Here is a 19481-nt window from a genome sequence, read left to right as displayed (position 1 = left end):
ATAATGGACATCCCTGCCGTGTTCCTGACCTTAGCGGAAAAGCTTTAAGTTTTTCTCCATTGAGAATGATATTCGTGGTGGGTTTTTCATAAATGGCTTTGATAATATTGAGGTATGTGCCCTCCATCCCTACACTTTGAAGAGTTTTGATCAAGAAGGGATGCTTTACTTTGTCAAATGCTTTTTCAGCATCTATTGAGAGTATCATACGGTTCTTGTTCTTTCTTTTATTGATGTGTTGTATCATATTGATTGATTTGCGGATGTTGAACCAACCTTGCAGCCCTGGAATAAATCCCACTTGGTCGTGGTGAATAATCCTTTTAATTTACTGTTGAATCCTACTGGCTAGTATTTTGGTGAGAATTTTCGCATCGGTGTTCATCAAGGATATTGGTCTATAGCTCTCTTTTTTGATGGGATCCTTGTCTGGTTTTGGGATCAAGGTGATGCTGGCCTCATAAAATGAGTTTGGAAGTTTTCTTTCCATTTCTATTTTTTGGAACAGTTTCAGGAGAATAGGAATTAGTTCTTCTTTAAATGTTTGGTAGAATTCCCCCGGGAAGCTGTCTGGCCCTGGGATTTTGTTTGGAGATTTTTAATGACTGTTTCAATCTCCTTACTGGTTATGGGTCTGTTCAGGCTTTCTATTTCTTCCTGGTTCAGTTTTCGTAGTTTATATGTTTCTAGGAATGCATCCATTTCTTCCAGATAGTCAAATTTGTTGGCGTAGACTTGCTCATAGTATGTTCTTATAATAGTTTGTATTTCTTTGGTGTTAGTTGTGATCTCTCCTCTTTCATTCATGATTTTATTTATTTGGGTCCTTTCTCTTTTCGTTTTGATAAGTCAGGCCAGGGGTTTATCAATTTTATTAATTCTTTCAACGAACCAGCTCCTAGTTTCCTTGATTTGTTCTATTGTTTTTTTGGTTTCTATTTCATTGATTTCTGCTCTGATCTTTATGATTTCTCTTCTCCTGCTGGGCTTAGGGTTTCTTTCTTGTTCTTTCTCCAGCTCCTTTAGGTGTAGGGTTAGGTTGTGTACCTGAGACCTTTCTTGTTTCTTGAGAAAGGCTTGTACCGCTATATATTTTCCTCTCAGGACTGCCTTTGTTGTGTCCCACAGATTTTGAACCATTGTATTTTCATTATCACTTGTTTCCATGATTTTTTTCAATACTTCTTTAATTTCCTGGTTGACCCATTTATTCTTTAGAAGGATGCTGTTTAGTCTCCATGTATTTGGGTTCTTTCCAAACTTCCTCTTGTGGTTGAGTTCTAGCTTCAGAGCACTGTGGTCTGAAAATATGCAGGGAATGATCCCAAACTTTTGATACCGGTTGAGTCCTGATTTAGGACCGAGGATGTGATCTCTTTGGAGAATGTTCCATGTGCACTAGAGAAGAATGTGTATTCTGTTGCTTTGGGATGAAATGTTCTGAATATCTCTGTGATGTCCATCTGGTCCAGTGTGTCATTTAAGGCCTTTATTTCCTTGCTGATCTTTTGCTTGGATGATCTGTCCATTTCAGTGAGGGGAGTGTTAAAGTCCCCTACAATTATTGTATCATTGTTGATGTGTTTCTTTGATTTTGTTATTAATTGGTTTATATAGTTGGCTGCTCCCAACTATATATTTAAAAGATATTTTAAATTGTTAGATCTTCTTGTAGGACAGACCCTTTGAGTATGATATAGTGTCCTTCCACGTCTCTTATTATAGTCTTTGGCTTAAAATCTAATTGATCTGATATAAGGATTGCCACTCCTGCTTTCTTCTGATGTCCATTAGCATGGTAAATTCTTTTGCACCCCCTCACTTTAAATCTGGGGGTGTCTTCGGGCTTAAAATGAGTTTCTTGGAGGCAACATATAGATGGGTTTATCCATTCTGATACCCTGTGTCTTTTGATCGGGGCATTTAGCCCATTAACATTCAGGGTAACTATTGAGAGATATGATTTTAGTGCCATTGTATTGCCTGTAAGGTGACTGTTAATGTATATTGTCTCTGTTCCTTACTGATCTACCACTTGTAAGCTCTCTCTTTGCTTAGAGGACCCCTTTCAATATTTCCTGTAGGGCTGGTTTGGTGTTTGCAAATTCTTTCAGTTTTTGTTTGTCCTGGAAGCTTTTAATCTCTCCTTCTATTTTCAATGATAGCCTAGCTGGATATAGTATTCTTGGCTGCATGTTTTTCTCGTTTAGTGCTCTGAAAATATCATGCCAGCTCTTTCTGGCCTGCCAGGTCTCTGTGGATAAGTCAGCTGCCTATCTAATATTTTTACCATTGTATGTTTCAGACTTCTTTTACCGGGCTGCTTTCAGGATTTTCTCTTTGTCACTGAGACTTGTAAATTTTACTATTAGGTGACGGGGTGTGGGCCTATTCTTATTGATTTTGAGAGGCGTTCTCTGAATCTCATGAATTTTGATGCTTGTTCCCTTTGCCATATTGGGGAAATTCTCCCCAATAATTCTCTCCAGTATACCTTCTGCTCCCCTCTCTCTTTCTTCTTCTTCTGGTATCCCAATTATTCTAATATTGTTTCATCTTATGGTGTCACTTATATCTCAAATTCTCCCCTCATATTCCAGTAGCTGTTTGTTCCTCTTTTGCTCAGCTTCTTTATTCTCTGTCATTTGGTCTTCTATATTGCTAATTCTTTCTTCTGCCTCATTTATCCTAGCAGTGAGAGCCCCCATTTTTGATTGCACCTCATTAATAGCTTTTTTGATTTCAACTTGGTTAGATTTTAGTTCTTTTATTTCTCCAGAAAGTGCTTTTATATCTCCCGAGAGGGTTTCTCTAATATCTTCCATGCTTTTTTCGAGCCCAGCTAGAACCTTGAGAATTGTCATTCTGAACTCTAGATCTGACATATTACCAATGTCTGTATTGATTAGGTCCCTAGCCTTCGGTACTGCCTCTTGTTCTTTTTCTTTTTTTGTGGTGAATTTTTCCGCCTTGTCATTTTGTCCAGATAAGAGTATATGAAGGAGCAAGTAAAATACTAAAAGGGTGTCAACAACCCCAGGAAAATATGCTTTAACCAAATCAGAAGAGATCCCAAATCGTGTGGGGGGAGTATGGGGATAATTATAGGTTCAAAAAGAAAGAAAGAAAAAAAAATAGAAAAGAATTAAAAAAAAGAAAACGAATAATGAAAAATATAAAAAAGAAAAAAATATATATATATTAGATAAACTTGTTAAAAATGTTAAAAAAAAGGGTAAAAGTTAAAAAATTAAAGTTAAAAAAATTTTAAATCCCATCCATTCTTTGTGTGACACCAGGAACACATTTGAATGAAAGGAATTGCGAATTAACTCTTCTCAACGGAGATGACAAAATCAGAAAGGGACTATCAGCAGTCGAAATGCAACTGTGTTTAGGAGACACACTGGAAGATACTGGGGAGTTCTCATGGGTTAATGTGGAGGGTTTCATTGGCCATCTGCATGATGCCTGAGATGGATGGGAACAGACTGTGCCACTGGATGGGTGGAATAAACAATCAGCAGCTGTGCAGTGGACTGTCTGTTGGTGTCAAAGATAGTGCTGGGGGTGGGATGTTGGGGTACCAGGTGGTGGGTATTATAGAGGGCATGGATTGCATGGAGCACTGGGTGTGGTGAAAAAATAATGAATACTGTTATGCTGAAAATAAATAAATTTAATTAAAAAAAAAAGTGCTGGGCTGGGTTCTCAAGGCCAGGCCTATGGAGGGAGATAGGACACTGTCCCCTAACCCTACAGTCTCCAGAGGGGATCAGGAGGCCTGAGAGTAGAGAGGGGATGTTGGGGAGTTATAAAAGAGTAGGGAGGAACTCACTCCATCAGGGTAGTCTCACTTCCGTCTAGGCTCCTCAGAACAGTCCTCAGATCAAGAGTAGGACATTCAGCAGCACACATTTATTTCCTTCCTTAAAACCAACCATCCCCAGCCCAGATGGCCACTTCCATGTTAATTCTTACCATGAACTGCTCCTCAGGATTGGCCAGCTGAAGGCAAGCTAGTTCTTGAAGGGGTCATAGTGTGACAGGTGGGATTAGAATGGCCTGGAGTTTGAATCAGCTTGGAAGCCAAGCAGAACACCCTTAGCAGTGGGGTTCAGCTGGCCTTCAGGAAGGCCCTGGGTGACTGTGTTGACCTTGAAAGAGATGGGGGAATGTGGCTAATGCTACACTTTCCTGGTTTTACACTAGGGCTCCATTTTGAAGAAGCTGCCTCATATTTTATGTCAGGTTCCCAAACACAGAGGTAAGTGAGGACTGAGTCTGTTTTTGCAGCACAGACACCTCCTGCAGGGCACCCACTCTCCTCTACAGAAACACTGGCAGAGGCAGATTTGAGATTGTGAGGGCAGCTCTTGATTCAGGGGTTCAGGACATTTTCTGAGGGGCCCTGGGCTGTTGTCAGGGGTTCAGGGATTTCCATCCACAGGGAAACAATGACATTCCTGTCCCAGATCAATCACTCAACAGCATGCAACCCTGGACAGTCCCTATAGCCCATTTCCACTCCCATTAGTGCTGCTGTGGGGATGACAGGGTTAAGGGACACAGATTCTCTGTTGGCTGTAAAGAATCATTCCCATGTGAAGGAAAAATAGGGAGCTTCCATAATCCCATGCAGTGGAGCCATCCAAGTCCCATGTCTGGATTCACCCACAGCCAGATGTCTAGCTTATTCCATAGGCATTCAGTACCTCAACACCTACATCAATCCTTTCCTATGTCTGAGGTGCTCTTTGTAGTCAATCACTTGGAACACTTTAAGGGCACACTAACATCTAGGCCATAGGGCAGGGAAATGGGGCAAAGAGGGGTCTCAGAAACACTCTCAGGTAGGTGTGGCTGCTAAATAGGATGTGAATCCAGGCCATCAGGTGTGCTCACTGTGGTTTGCTGTGTTTCTGTAATGTCTCTGCTAAATACAAGCAGTTACCCACAAAACCTGTCTGTTTGCGAGGGGGGCAGAATTCAGAGCACAGCACATGATGACATCTTCTTAAGTCCAACCTGGAGGGAGGAGTGCCTGCTGGGCAGCTGGCGAGTAGCAGGAGGAAATGGTAGGACTAGAAATAAAGAATGTCTAATCCCCTATGGTCTTCTCCCAACAAGATGCAGACACTGCTCTCTATTTCTATGCATTTCCCAGGACTTTTTTTTTTTTTAAAGATTTTATTTATTTGACAAAGAGAGATACGGTGAGAGAGGGAACATAAACAGCGGGAGTGGGAGTGGGAGTGGGAGAGATAGGCTTCCTACCGCACAGGGAGCCCAATGCAGGGCCGGATCCCAGGACCTTGGGATCATGACCAGAGCCACAGGCAGATGCTTAACAACTGAGATACCCAGGTGCCCCTTTTAGGACTTTCTGAAGAGGAGCAGACAGAAGTTATGGAGCTTCCCAAAACCCATCTGCTTCTTCTGCAATGAGAAAGAAGAGTCCATTTCTGTCTCAATGGTGTACCCAATCAGAGACACAGAATCAGGTACTGTGGAAATTTACTCATTATGTTGACTTAAGAGTAATTCTTTCATTCAGTAACATTGACAGAACAACAACAACAACAAACACTGAGACGGAAATTTCCATTATTTCACATGTGTAAATTTAAATTTATTGAGTCCATCACCATTAAGATCAGAAGGCCAGATGAATTTCTCACTGAAACTGGATGCATGTGACATAGGAAAAAACTGTCTATGGGCTGAATATATGGTTCCTAGCTATTTTTGGAACATTAGTCAATACAGATCTCCCCATGGAAATGGTTCTAGATTTTTAGTAAGTAGGAGACACAGTTTTAAGCCAGTTTCAATTAAAATAATATTGGAACAGATAATTAGAGGAAGGTTCCATAACCCACCCCTCCACCTTCGTGCATTAACCACAACTTGCAAGTGTGTACTACACACCTAACAATTAACAAAACAATCTCAAAAACTTATGAAAAGTCCACACTTTACATTAAAACACATTCTTTGTCTTTACCATTCTACAAGTTACACAAATGCATGATGTCAAGTATTCACATTCCGGTAATGGACAGAAATCTGTGCAACAATGTCATGACGGCCATATTCTCAGGGCCATATTCTCAATAGCTGTAGACAGACATAATCCAAAAATCCATGATGTGAGGAAAGAACACATTAAATGTGTCACATACATATAATGGAATGCTATTCAGCCATAAGAAGAAATGGAAATTGTCAATATTCTGCAAAATGGGTGGACCTTGAAAAATTAATACTCTTTTTGAAAGAAGGCACATACAGAAAGATGCACATTACACGATCCCACTCTTTGAGGAAACTTGAGCAGGGAAATTCACATAACCAGGATGTAGAAAGTACAATGGAGGGATGAAGGAGGGAGGGGCGGTTATGTCTACATGGGTACAGAGATTACATGAGATGGGATGCAAATGTTTTTGATGCAGACAGTAGTGTTGTCTACAAAGCATTAGGAATGTATACAGTGTCACTGAGAATATATTTACTAATTAATAAAAGCATAAATACTACATAGTTCCTATCACATAAAAAACAAATACTTCAAGGCAATAGAGAACAGATAGAGTTGCAGTAGAGATGCAGGGATGAAAGCAGAACAGGTCCTGTGACTAGGTGAACTGGGAAGGTGGCTTGGCTTCAGAGTGGGCAGGAGGGCACAGGGGACAGCATCATGAAACACAGCATGCCTTGAGTGTTTCCCAGATTGACACTGATGAGTTCCCACTTATTACGTCCCCTCAACTTCAAAAACAAGGCACCGTTTCCCTTTTCCACCCTGCTTGCCTCTTCTGTGCTTCTATGTACACCAAGAACTTTGGCCCAGCAGCAGGTCAGGCCTTGCTTGGTCACCTTTCACATCCATTCACACTGGCCCCCCATCCACATCAAGCAGAACTCCCTGAGTCATTCCTGAGCAGTGCAGCCAATGTCCTGAGAACACCTCTGTGTTCTTCTAGACCCTGTGGAGGGCCAGTCCAACGACCTCTCCAGGGAAAGGACAGAGAAAGGTGCCCCATCTCTCCCTGAGGTAAGCTCACCTCTCTTTCTCTGAGATACAAATGTCCCTTCCTCTATTTCTTCCATCAATAGAGTATGAAAATCTGGCACTTTACCTCCCAGGGGAGGGGGTAAGCATTCTCCCTCTTGGAGGAATGTTAGGTCAAACAAGTTATTGACAGTAGACCCAAAAAGGATGGTGACACAGGACAGCCACAATTACAAACTCTATGGGATCAAACACCTTCTTCAACAGAAAATGTTTTTCCTTCAAAAATGGTTTTCAATCTGTTGATCAGATTGGACCTCAGAGATCTTCCATGAAAAGCTCGAGCATCATTCAAAGTGTCCTCTTTAACTCGGGTGGGGGGACACAGACTCAACCATGGTACCTCGTCCAATTGCCTGAAGTCCTCCCCAAACAAAAGAGCTGACCCAACAGCTTACTAGAATGTCATGATCCAGGGTACCTGGGTGGCTCAGTGGGTTAAGCCTCTGCTTTTGGCTCAGGTCATTATCTCAGGGTCTTGGGATTGAGCCCCGCATTGGGCTCTCTCCTCAGCAGGGACCCTGCTTCCTGCCCCCCTTCTCTGCCTGCCTCTCTGCCTACTTGTGATTTGTCAAATTAAAAAAAAAACTTGTCATGATCCTAACCATGTTTCCTTTTCTCCAATCACAACTAGACACTGGGAGGAACAGCACCTGTAAGTATTTAAGAGTGTCTTGCTTTCGGAGGAAATCTAGGGTACAAAGAAGTCTGTCCACTGATTCCAGGTTCCAACAGGGAATGAGGGTTGGGGGATACTCATGGAGGCTGTCCAGTAAGGCACTATGACCATGTTGTACAAGGCCTGGAGGAACTAGGACATATAGAAGGTCTGATTTGTGTGCATGTGGGATGAAGGCCCTGTGTGTGTGTGTGTGTGTGTGTGTGTGTGTGTGTGTGTGTGTGTTAGGATTATGAACACGAATATGTGCCTTTCTCAAGATATCTTTCTCACACTTCCATCACAAAGTGTCACCCTTCCAAAATACTCTCATCAGCCTGGCACACATTACATCCTCATTCCCCCCCCTCACCACAGCTATACTTGGAGGATGTTTCCATTTGCTTTTCTGAGATGGGGTAGTGCAGAGATGAATGATCCAAACCCTTGATCTCCTACATGGAGAACAAAGTTTTGAACCCGGGTTTCAATCTGAAAGTTGCTCTGGCCTACACACCTGCATTAGTCCCTCAGCCGGGGTCATGAAGTACCAACGGAGCTAGCTAGCAAAGGGGCATCAGCATCTGTGTACAGAGCAAAAAACCTAGGTTCTACAAAGGTCCCTCTACATTACCCAACATGACACAGTGGCCTCCATGGTCATAGAAGCCAGGGCAAGGATAAAAGCCCATGTTAAGGATTACAGCCTGGTCCCTGGAGTCAAGTGCACAGAGAAAAGTCACATCTTCATGCTAAAGCCCATAATTCTGGAAAGGGTGTGGGCCCATGGAGGACAGAACATGGCAACATCTGTCATAACTGAGCTCAATGTGTAAACATGACCAATGGCATAAAAGCACCACGGAGGGAATTTAGTGTACTTAATAAGATTTCCATAAGCCTTAGGAAGGTTCAAATTCTCAAAGCACACACTTAGACACCATTGGAAAATAGCTTGGTTGGAAGATTTGGACCCAACACTGCTGGGGCAAATCCCCTGCAAAGCCAGCTTAGAGAGTGTCAGCACACACTCCAAGACTCCTCTGTGTAAGGAACTTCCCACTGGTCAGAAGAACTGGGCCAGTTTGGACAGCTTCTCTCTTCATGGGAAACACACACACACACACACACACACACACACACACACAGTAGAGCCCAAGAAAACTGGAAGGAATACATCAAACTCATTGATGGCGGTGGCTATTTACACAAGCTACGATGTCAGTGTTTTCAACTGTTGAGATAGGATTTTCTGAAGTCAAATAATGAGTGAAGAAAACTACTAGGATCCTTTTCTGAGGACTGAATTCAGCCCTGCAAGAAAGGCTGCTTTCCATCCAGTGTAACATCTTACAAATACACGATGGATACGGTCACAGCCTATGGGGATCCTGGGCCCAGAACTGATTTTCAAAGAACAAGAATATGTGACAGCTTAGTGGAACTTCACTCAGGGGAGGTTATGGGACTCGGTCCTCACACAGAAACCATGTGAGGGGTTACATGTAATTTGGCTTTCATTGGGCATGCCTTAGCTAGAAAGACAAAAACCCTCTTCTCATTTCCTTCCCATTCCTCTACCATTCCTTCCTCTGTCCACAAAGGAGAAGCACAGAAAGCTGTGCAGTCCATACATACTACCACCCAATTGCACACACTCGCCAACTGCCCCCATCCACCCAAATTCTCCCCTTACTTACTGAGATCCCAGACCAGTCTCCTCACAGTGGCTGTGTATCCTCCTATGCTCCCTGAGAACCTGAGAGAAGAGCTACCCATTTTGAAAGCAGAGGAAGAAACTCCAACTCTCCCTCAGGTAAATCATTTTTTAAAAAGATTTTATGTATCTGAAAGAGAGAGTGAGAGAGACAGAGAGAGAGAGAGAGAGAGAGAGAGAGAGAGAGAGAGAGACATTGCAAGAAGGGGGAATAGCAATGGAAAGAGAAGAAACAGGCTTCCAGTTTCAGCAGGGAACCAAAATTATGGCTCCAACCCAGGTACTAGGATCATGTCCAGAGCTAAAGGCAGAAGCTTGAATGTCTGAGCTGCTCCGTCACCTTGGTCAAGTCATTTTGTGCATCTGAGAGATAACCAGTGTTTGATTTCTATTTCCCTGAACATCTGAGCATGTACATGCCAGAGGGTAGAGACAATAACCTTAGTGTGGAGAGTCTTCAGTGACTTTATACCATTAACAGATACCATATTTAGAGGGGCACTGAGAAAACATCAACACCCATTAGTTAGGCAATGCATGGTCATGAGCCTTTTCCAGGAGGTAATTCTGTCTATAGAAAATTGTTTTGTAGCTGCTGAGGAAAATAGATTGGGAGACTCCAATCTGGAATCCAAGCTGGAGCCTTATCCGGAGGCAATTTTCTCCTTTGGATCATAAACTCAATGACTGCACCCCATCTAGCTTGCTTATACCACCAAGGAAACAGAGATGTGTGTGTCCATGGTGTGCACAGGGGATGTGATGCTCGCAGGGTTTCCCTTTCTCCAACTGCCTGAGGTGGCAACTGGAAGTGGCCCTGGTATGCACTCTCAGATCAGTCAGTTCCTGGGGACAAATCTAGCTGAAGAACATGGTCGGGATTTCTCTCCTCCTTTGGTCTGGAGAGCTTCCCCGATTCGGAGTTCCTGCTGGGAATGGAGGCTGGGGTGGACTGAAGAAAAGGAGTGTCCTGTAGCAAACTAGGACCCTGTGTTACATTCCCTGCAAATAAGGAGATCATTGAGGTGGTGTGCTTGGTGTATCTGAGGGTTGGGGCTTGTTTCTGTGTGGGTCAATGCGATGGGACAGAGCATGTGGGTATGCTGAGTATGTGCATTTCATCAGAAGACATTTCCCCTTCATGCAGTTCAGTGCAAGGGTCAAAGTTCCGAAGGCCAACCTCCTTCATCCCCGCTGTGCACACCACCTAGGACAGCACATTCCTCGCTGACCATGGCTACACCTGGAGGGTTGCTTAGGATTCCCTTTCCTCAGACAGGGATGGGGGGAAAGGAAGGGACACACATCCGTCCTAGGTGTGGACATTTCTCAGATATGGTCAAAGCACAGTAGAATCAGGAAGCAAGTTTAGTCTATCAAAAACCCATCATCTGCCTTAAAAAAATGCACATACTGAAGCCTCACTGGCACGTGGCAACTTCGAGAAAGCTTCAGCATTACCTTGGTGCCTGACCAGACTTCCTGACAATCGGCTACATGGCCACTTTAGACTGTGCCCTACTCTTGCCTGGCCTCCAATCTCTAATGAACTTGCCACTTGCTGCAGGGACTCCTGAGACAATGGGTCCCCCTGACTCCAAGGACGTACCCACATGGTGCAAGAAAGGAAGACTAGGAAGAATAAGCACTTTGTGGATGGGGACTCTTTTGAAGGGAGAGATGTCAGTATATTGAAATCGTGTGTCTTCGGTTTTCCTTATCACGAACAAATAAACAATTTTGGCTAGTTGAGCGAGGACTGAACACAACCCTGCAACACACTGTTCTTCTGATGAAATACATGATAGGCAGGAGTGGCATAGGTTTCTCCTGACAAAGAAACAGTCTTGAAAACATGCACGACACATTCGCCATTTGGAGGAACATTTCTATCAGTACAATGTACCGTGGGTATTAGTGTTTACCCTCTTTCAGCTCGAAGAGGTCCCCCTGATTCAATTCCCTGTAACTAAAGCTCAGAGGCAGTATTTCTCCGTCCTTTCCTGCTCCTTCCCGTGACCTTTCTTGATACAGCTGCAGCTCACTCAGTCCATACCCATTTATTTAACCACACATCTCCCTAACATGTGTGCATGCCCACACCAAGCAAAACTCTGAGCTACTCCTGCTGAGCCCCACCAGTGTCCTCAACATTTTTGTGTATATCTACTTAGCTTCCTTGGATGGCCTGATGGGTGAACATTCCACAGAAACTGCAGAGGAGGATGACCCATTTTTCACCAGGGTGGTACGTTGGCTTTTCTTTGTGGGAGATACAACGTTCTATTGATTCTTTTAATCCAAGTCATGTACACAAATCTCCGCACATACAATTTACATGGTGGGGAGAAGTTTTAGTAAGACTCGGTTACCAAATGCTACCTAATTCCAAAGACACTGGAGAAGAAAAAAACAAACAAATAAAAGCAACACAGCAGGATAAGCTACAATCTGTATGGCAGTGAGCTTTGGTACTGGTAGCATCTATTCCTCCTCGCCACCTATTTGTCCAGTGGGACTCAGGACATAGAACCTGTAGGAAGACTGGGCACCTTTGCGCATGACATATTTAATTCTCTTCATACTTTGGGGTTCATTGGCCTCTTATCACAATTCTCCATCTAGTTTTCTTCCACCCCCAGTAACAAAAGATCCATGCATACAGGACAATGCATGATTTGATGTTCATTATGTTTTCTTTTCTGAAATCTCAGGTGGCCCTGCCGGAAAGGGACAGTGGTAAGTATTCTGTACTCTAGAGTCAAGGGTCAATCATTGGTTTGGAACAACCAGCACATTGGAAAGATGGGGCTTTATTATAGGCTGCTTTATAGCTGCTTTATTATAGGCTCAATCTTGAGAGCCACCCTGGGCAGCCACCCTGGGCAATCTGCAATGAGAATAAGGGTCATGTTACACATAAAGTCCTGGGGCCTCATGACCTTGTCTCTAGTAGCTACTGTGCTATCCTTTAGTGCTGTAGGATTGGGTCTTGGGCAAGAAGAGGTGCGTTTACATGGGAATCCATGTGCTGTGATTCTCAGGGTTGGTGTTGTCTCAGTTGGGTGAATGATATGTTCCCATACATGTTTGTTGCCTTCAACATGGCAATTAATGGTGTCCAGTTTCTCAGTGAGTTTCCCATCACCATCACATCATGAAAGTCTATGCATATGAAAACTCTTCAACACCTAAAATTTAAATAGGTGTTCATTCCTTGCAAATATACATCAATTACCCTGTAAAACAAACCCCATTGCTAATTAGGAAGGGGAGAACTGTGCCCCAAAGACACAAGTTTGTCTTTTCCAATCCCTGTTACTGAGTCAGTGTCCGTGGGACTCTCACCTCATGGTAGGTCTCAGGCATGAATGGTCACAGTACCTCACTCTTGCCACTTCACTCACACATACATTTCTGTATCAGAGGCCCCACGATGAGTCTTCCCAACCTCATCAGAAGCCCTGAGTGCTGGGACAGACTCCTTCCTTCTACAGGCAGCTTCTGGGGCAGCCTCATTCAACACCCTGCTTTGGGAGGACCCTGACAAAGGAGCAGTGGCCAGAAACAGCTGGGGCCAATTCACTCTGTGTTTCTTCATGGAGATCTACCATTTCCCTTCAGATATTGTGTCTAAGCATTAAACCGGCCTTCCGCCATGGAGAATCACACACCCACCACTGATCCTTGTTGTGGTTCTATGAGGTGGGTCCAAAAGGTGTCCTATCAAAGGAGACATAAGGTCTTCTTCAGGGACTGAGCATCGTTATGGGGACCTGGGCCTCTTCCATGCAGGAATGAAGGGTGCTTCGCACATTACTTTCACTTGTGCATTCACTTTTGTGCAAAAGAGAACCTCAGGCCTCAAGAGTATGACAGAAGCATCACCAATCACTTCCCTGTCTGTCAGTGTAAGAGGGGACTGTCTTGTTCTGAAGACATAGGGAAAAAACAAGTCAAGATAGTTATTTTTAGTCAATGTGAATGGAAACAGAGCCAAATTAGCATTTTTCTTTTCTTTTGGAGCATAAATCTCATGAGAAACATTTATTTCAATAGAATCTGATTTTCATACACCTCTCTTCCTCAAAGACACAATTACACACAGACCCCTTGATTGTTAAATGTCATTAGTTTGCTCCAGAAACTGTACCACTAAAAGAAGGGTGTCCTAGAAATCCTTAATCTGTGCATCCCAGTTTCCATTTCTGGAGGCTGACTGCACAGTTTCAACATCTGGGGCACCAGTACTATCTGAGCCCACATTGCCCCCCCACCCACTGCCTTAGCCTAATGTTGAGCTCCCTTATGAAAGAGGATGAGAAAGGACATGGACAACTTTCTGGGGTCACATCGTGCACATCTCTTCCTCAGCATCTAGACAGAGTGGCTTTCTGTCATCCTTTCCTCCATCTACCTCTGTGACACTTCCCCTCTCTCCTACCCACCAGACCCCATTTGTCCTTTTCAGCTTCATACCTTAGATTACGTAGATTTATATTGTGGTATAAATTCAAGTAACATCGCATCTATCCTCTTGACAAATTTCCAAGTATAAAGCACACACTGCCAGCTCGATGTGCCTGGATGGTACCGGTCTCTAGATTCTTCCATCTGGCATGATTGAAAGTCCACAAGCATGGAACAGCAACACCACATTTTCTCCTCCCTAAACCCTTGCCAGCCACCCAGCTACTCCCTGCTTCCAGGGCTCTATTTTTAGATCCCTCATGTAAATGCAGTCAGACAGGAGTGATTTTTTTGGTAATTGGCTTCTTCCACACACATTCATGTCCTCAATGACATTCATGTGTCAGCAGTAACATGGATGGATCCTCCTTTAAAAGCTAAGGAATATTACATTGCAAGGGTATACCAACTTTTCCTTGAAATTCATCTGTCACTGAGCAGTGGGTTATTTATAATACCCTGGGGATTCTAGATAAAGCTGCAAGGAAGATGGGACTGCAGGTATATTTTCAACATAATGATTTAAATTCCTTTAACTATATACCCAGACATATGAGTGCTGGATCTATGGGAGTTCCTTACACAACTGTTTGAGGACACTCAACAGGCTTTTCCAGGGTAATTGTACCATTCTGCATTCCACTAATTGCATACAAAGTCTCAAATTTTCTGCATCCTTCCAACATGGGTTTTGGGTTTGAATTCCTGGTTTGGGTCCTCGCTACCCTAACAGACAATGCCACAGCTCATCATCTTTGGATTTACATTGCCCTCGATGCCTTATATTGAGCAACTTTTCATATGTCCTTTCAGCCAGTGATTTGTTTCCTTTGCAACATAGTCTATTCAAGTCTTTTCTATATTCTCTAATTTGTTGAAATGCTGTTCTTTTTTTTTTTTCATTTTGTAAGTGAACACATTCTCCAATATGTGGACTGCCTTTTCCCATCCAAGTACTAACCAGGCCCGACCCTGCTTAGCTTCCGAGATCAGACGAGATCGGGCGCGTTCAGGGTGGTATGGCCGTAGACTGTGGACTGCCTTTTCATTCTGTTAGTTGTTTTAGAAGACGATGATTTTTCTAGTCTGTCACCTTGTCAAGTATCATGATGCCATCATGACTGCATTTATTCAGGGGTCTCTATTTTTCTCCCACATGTCCCTGCCTATTATTATACCAGCACCATCATATTTGCTCAGGGAAGTGATCTAAGGTATTTGAAAGTCAGCATCTATGGAGCCACCACCTATTTCTTCATACTCCGAATTGTCTTGGCTCTTTATGTTCCTTCATGGTTCCATATCTATTCTAGCAATTTCTGTTCTGAGAACATCACATTGTGATTTTGGTCAGCGTTTCATTGAATCTTTTCCCCATTTATTCTAGGATCTGTGGGTTCATCTTAATCTCTTAGGGTCCAAAGACCTCCAACAGTGCCTGGCAGAAGTGTGTGAGCCCAGGTTCTTCTTACACACAAACGGTCCTATCAGGCCAGCAATTAATGCCAGAGAAATAGATAGTGGGGCAAGGGTTCTGTCGAGCTCATTGTTGTCTTCTAGTGCTGTGCTATCCATGAAGGATTCTGTCTATAATCCATTTTCACAGTTATTCATTAACTCAGTTAACTATACTAAAACCATAAATGTAAAGAAAACATCCAATTGCTCACTCTCACTAGCCACATGGAAGTATCCCAAAATGGCTGAAATTTCAGATTTTGATATTTGGAGGGGAAAGTGGTCATGGGCATGTAGAACTGATACTGAGGCGACTGCTGCACCACCTTTGTCTCATTAGAAGGGTCGAAATGCTGATCCTGTCTCCTTGAAGGGCTCTGACTCCACCAGCCCTATGAACATCTGACAACATACCAGAAGGGTTATTTTTACCAAGGCTTGGATGGGACTGTCCTTTTGGAGAGAGATATGCAGAGACTCAGATGGGACCAAACAGCTTTAAGGAACTAAGGCTGGCTTTCAGAATACCTGTAGCCATCAAGCCCCTTGGGAATGTTGGCCTGACCCCTTGTTTCCAGAGTTCCCTGCAGCCTCATCAGGTGCATAATGAGCGTCACTTCCTGGCAGGTGTAGAAACCTCAGAATATATTGGGTACCTAAGGAAGAAGACTCTGCCCAAATCTGCAGGTATCACAGGCATGCCTCATGGCAAGCCCTTCCCTTGGCTTCTGGCCTAGAGAGACAATGATTAGCTCCACCTAGAGATTCCTTAGAAAAGTTCCCTTGATGCAGATTCTAAGTGATCAACATGGTCAATCACTAGGCTTACTGAACTTAAGTCAGTAATTGGACCAAGTGTGCTAAAGCTGTACTTGTTTTTTCAAAGAAATCAGCCCTGATTTGCCTATCCCTGTAAATGAACGTTCTTTTGAAGAGGAAAAGTAAGTTTCAAGAAACCATCTTTGTAGATGTTCAAGTCGAATGCTGGTAGTCTTTCCATATGTGTTTCTTACCTAAGCTAGGCAACTTGAGGTCATCTTCAGAAACATTTCCACATTTTAGCTCATGGATGGGCAATCCCCTTGTTTATTATTCTGTGAGGATAATACCAGGACCCCATGGGCACAGGGTTAATTCAACAACTGGAATATGTAATTGATTCCCCCCCAACTGTAGAACTCAACTAGCACCTTGACCAATCGGATGTGGCTGGGGTGAGCAGCTCATTCCCTCAAACCCAGAGAACATACACCACTCCACAGGGTTCACTATGGACTTATGGAGAAATGAAGGACCCCACTCTCTCTATGACTGGAGTACTTAGGGATGTCTTATCTCTTTGACAAGTTTTCTCCCACTTGCCAGTGACTCCTTGTAGTGAGAGTATTCAGGTGAGACCTCAAATAAAAAGGGATTCTTTGAATGGTTTCTTCCCTCACAGTCATATTGATCCAAGAATCCACCCCTGTTGAAGTACAATGGCAAATAAAGGCTTTAGCTAAGCATCCAACTGCCCTCCTGGTAAAAGGAACCTCCAAGTCCATACAAGGATGGCCCCTGACTCTAAGGACTTTACATCAGGTCCAGAGTGTCGTAGAGAGCAAAGGCCACTAACCGATGATAGGAGGCTGATTTATCAAGTACCAGCTTGTGCTTTGAGATATGCCTGAACTAACACTTGAAACCAGCCCAACTTTAAACCCAGCGACCCTTAGACCTGGACCTGACCACTCTACATCCATGGCTCATAACTCCTCAAAAGTTCTTAAGTCAACGAGACTTACAATGCCCCTATGAAAAGGCAGAGGACAGTTGGTTGATCAATGGCAACAATTTCATGGAAAGGGGGTAAGAAAAACCAGGTATGCCGTCATAGTCGAACTCAGACTGCTGAGGCCAAAGCCTGTCAGCAAACATGTCTTCCCCCAAAGCAGTTACAACCTGCTAGTTGTAACTGGCAAAAACCATACAAGAATGTATCTTGACTCCAAACAGAACTTCCCTATTCTCTATGCCCATAAAGCAATTTACAGTAAAGGGGCTTATTCTCAAGACATAATGCCCCCCAATCCAATATGGGTCTGAAATGACTGCACATTCAAAGAATGCGACTCCAAACCCAAGTAGCCCTTGAAATCCTGACTGGAGTTCAAGGAGACTTAGTATTAGATGGTGACCTCTGGCTAGGACCCAGTGGCTATTCAGCTCTAACCTGGCTCATGGCCTCCCCCAGGCTCAAAGGCCACTGGTCTCTTGGATTGGGCCTATATGCATGGGCACATTAAAACCATCACCAACCTGGCCAACCTTCCACATTTCAAGCGATGGTGCACATGTTCTGTGTTTCACTGTTATGGCCACATAGCATCCATCTTTTTTCCGTCTTTGGGACTGGAGGATGTCATATGGCATCAGAAGGTATTTAGTTAGTACCCAGGAAAGCCCTAAATGTGATCCCAAACAGGATTTCTCTATTAAATATGGGAATGACTCCAATGCATAAAGCAGTTCTATAAAACACAAAGGCTTTAGATTTTATAACTCCTTCACAAGGTGGAGCTTCTGCTAATATAATGACAGAATGCTGTGTGTACATTCCCCATTATCACAAGAGAGGTCCCATTCCTCCCATCCAAGTACTAACCAGGCCCGACCCTGCTTAGCTTCCGAGATCAGACGAGATCGGGCGCGTTCAGGGTGGTATGGCCGTAGATGAGAGGTCCCATTCCTAACGGATGCCACTGCTCAAATCTGCACTTTCAAGGATCCCTCTCTTTAAGTATTAACTCAACTCTTGGCCTGAGAGAAGGTTCTCACCCACTCTCAAAGGACTCTTCATGGGGCTTCTCCTTCTTTTTCTTTTTCTAACCCTGTTTTGTTGTTTTCTTCCCTGTTTTTCCAGGTGGTGCCAGGAACCCTTCATTGCAGTAACTTCCAGAGGACAGATGGTTCTTTGAACACAGGAAGATCCTAAAAGAAGTTTTCCCCTGCACTCAGTGGCCTCTCCACTTCACAACTCTTACAGAGAGAGACCCCCTGGTGACCAGTACTGACCCATAGGTAGGGATGGCTTTATGCCCCTATTCAGCAGGAGGAAGTTACAGAAGATGAGACCTTCCTCCTTCAACAATCTTAACGACTGAAGTGTCTAAACTGTTCAGGGGGGCATGAGGAGGGAGGAGAAGGCTAGCTGAGCACAAAACAGAAGCTTGCATGCCACACCACCCCGCAACAAGTGACATGGGTGACATTCCTTAGGCACTCCTGGCTTCCCTAAAGCAAAAGAATGGGGAAAAAACCCAACAGATTCTTCACAAATAGAGATCAAAACCCTGAAGACCAGTCTCCCTCAGTTTACAAATGTCCTAGTGATTGCCAAGGAAGAGGCTTGCTTATCAATAGGCTAGCTAACTTCCAGAGACCCATCATTCCATTTTCTGAAGCCCTAATATCTCCCTCTCCTCCATATCACTGAGGGAGGCTGAGGCAGAACGAAATGTCAATAAAATGGAACTTCTTTTCAAACCTGCAGTCCCTTGAAAAGGACCTGTGAGAGGCGGAAGGTAGCAATCCTCCAGGAAGCTCCCAACTATTTTCCTAGTAATGCCTTCCTAGAAGGAAAAACCACCTTTAGTTGACAAGAGCAAAGCCTCCAGTATCCTGTGTGTCTTCTCTTATACTGAAATGTTCTTTCAAAACCTCCTATTTTCTTGACCTCTCCAACACTCAGTGGCCTCTTCATTTCACAACTCCAACACTCAATGGCCTCTTCATTTCACATAGAGAGGCCCCCAGATGACCTGTACTGACCAACAGGTAGGGACAGCTCTACACCCCTATTCAGCTGAATGAAGTTGCAGAAGATGGGACCTTCTTTAACAATCTTAATGACTTAAGGGTCTAAGCTGATCAGAGGGATGTGAAGAGGGGAAGAAGGAAAGGAAAAAGAAAAGAGTCAGCCACCCATCACAACCCCAGCATAGCAACCCTTTCTACCCACAGGACATGTCCCATGCTTTAATAAAATCACCTTTTGGCAACAAAGACTCCGCAAGACTTCTTTCCTGACCATCGTCTTTAACCTCTAATGTTTTCTTACA

The sequence above is a fragment of the Mustela erminea genome, chromosome 13 (assembly GCF_009829155.1).
Source record: "Mustela erminea isolate mMusErm1 chromosome 13, mMusErm1.Pri, whole genome shotgun sequence".
Classification (NCBI taxonomy): domain Eukaryota; kingdom Metazoa; phylum Chordata; class Mammalia; order Carnivora; family Mustelidae; genus Mustela; species Mustela erminea.
The sequence above is the reverse complement of the archived record's forward strand: the minus strand, read 5'-3'. Positions refer to the sequence as shown.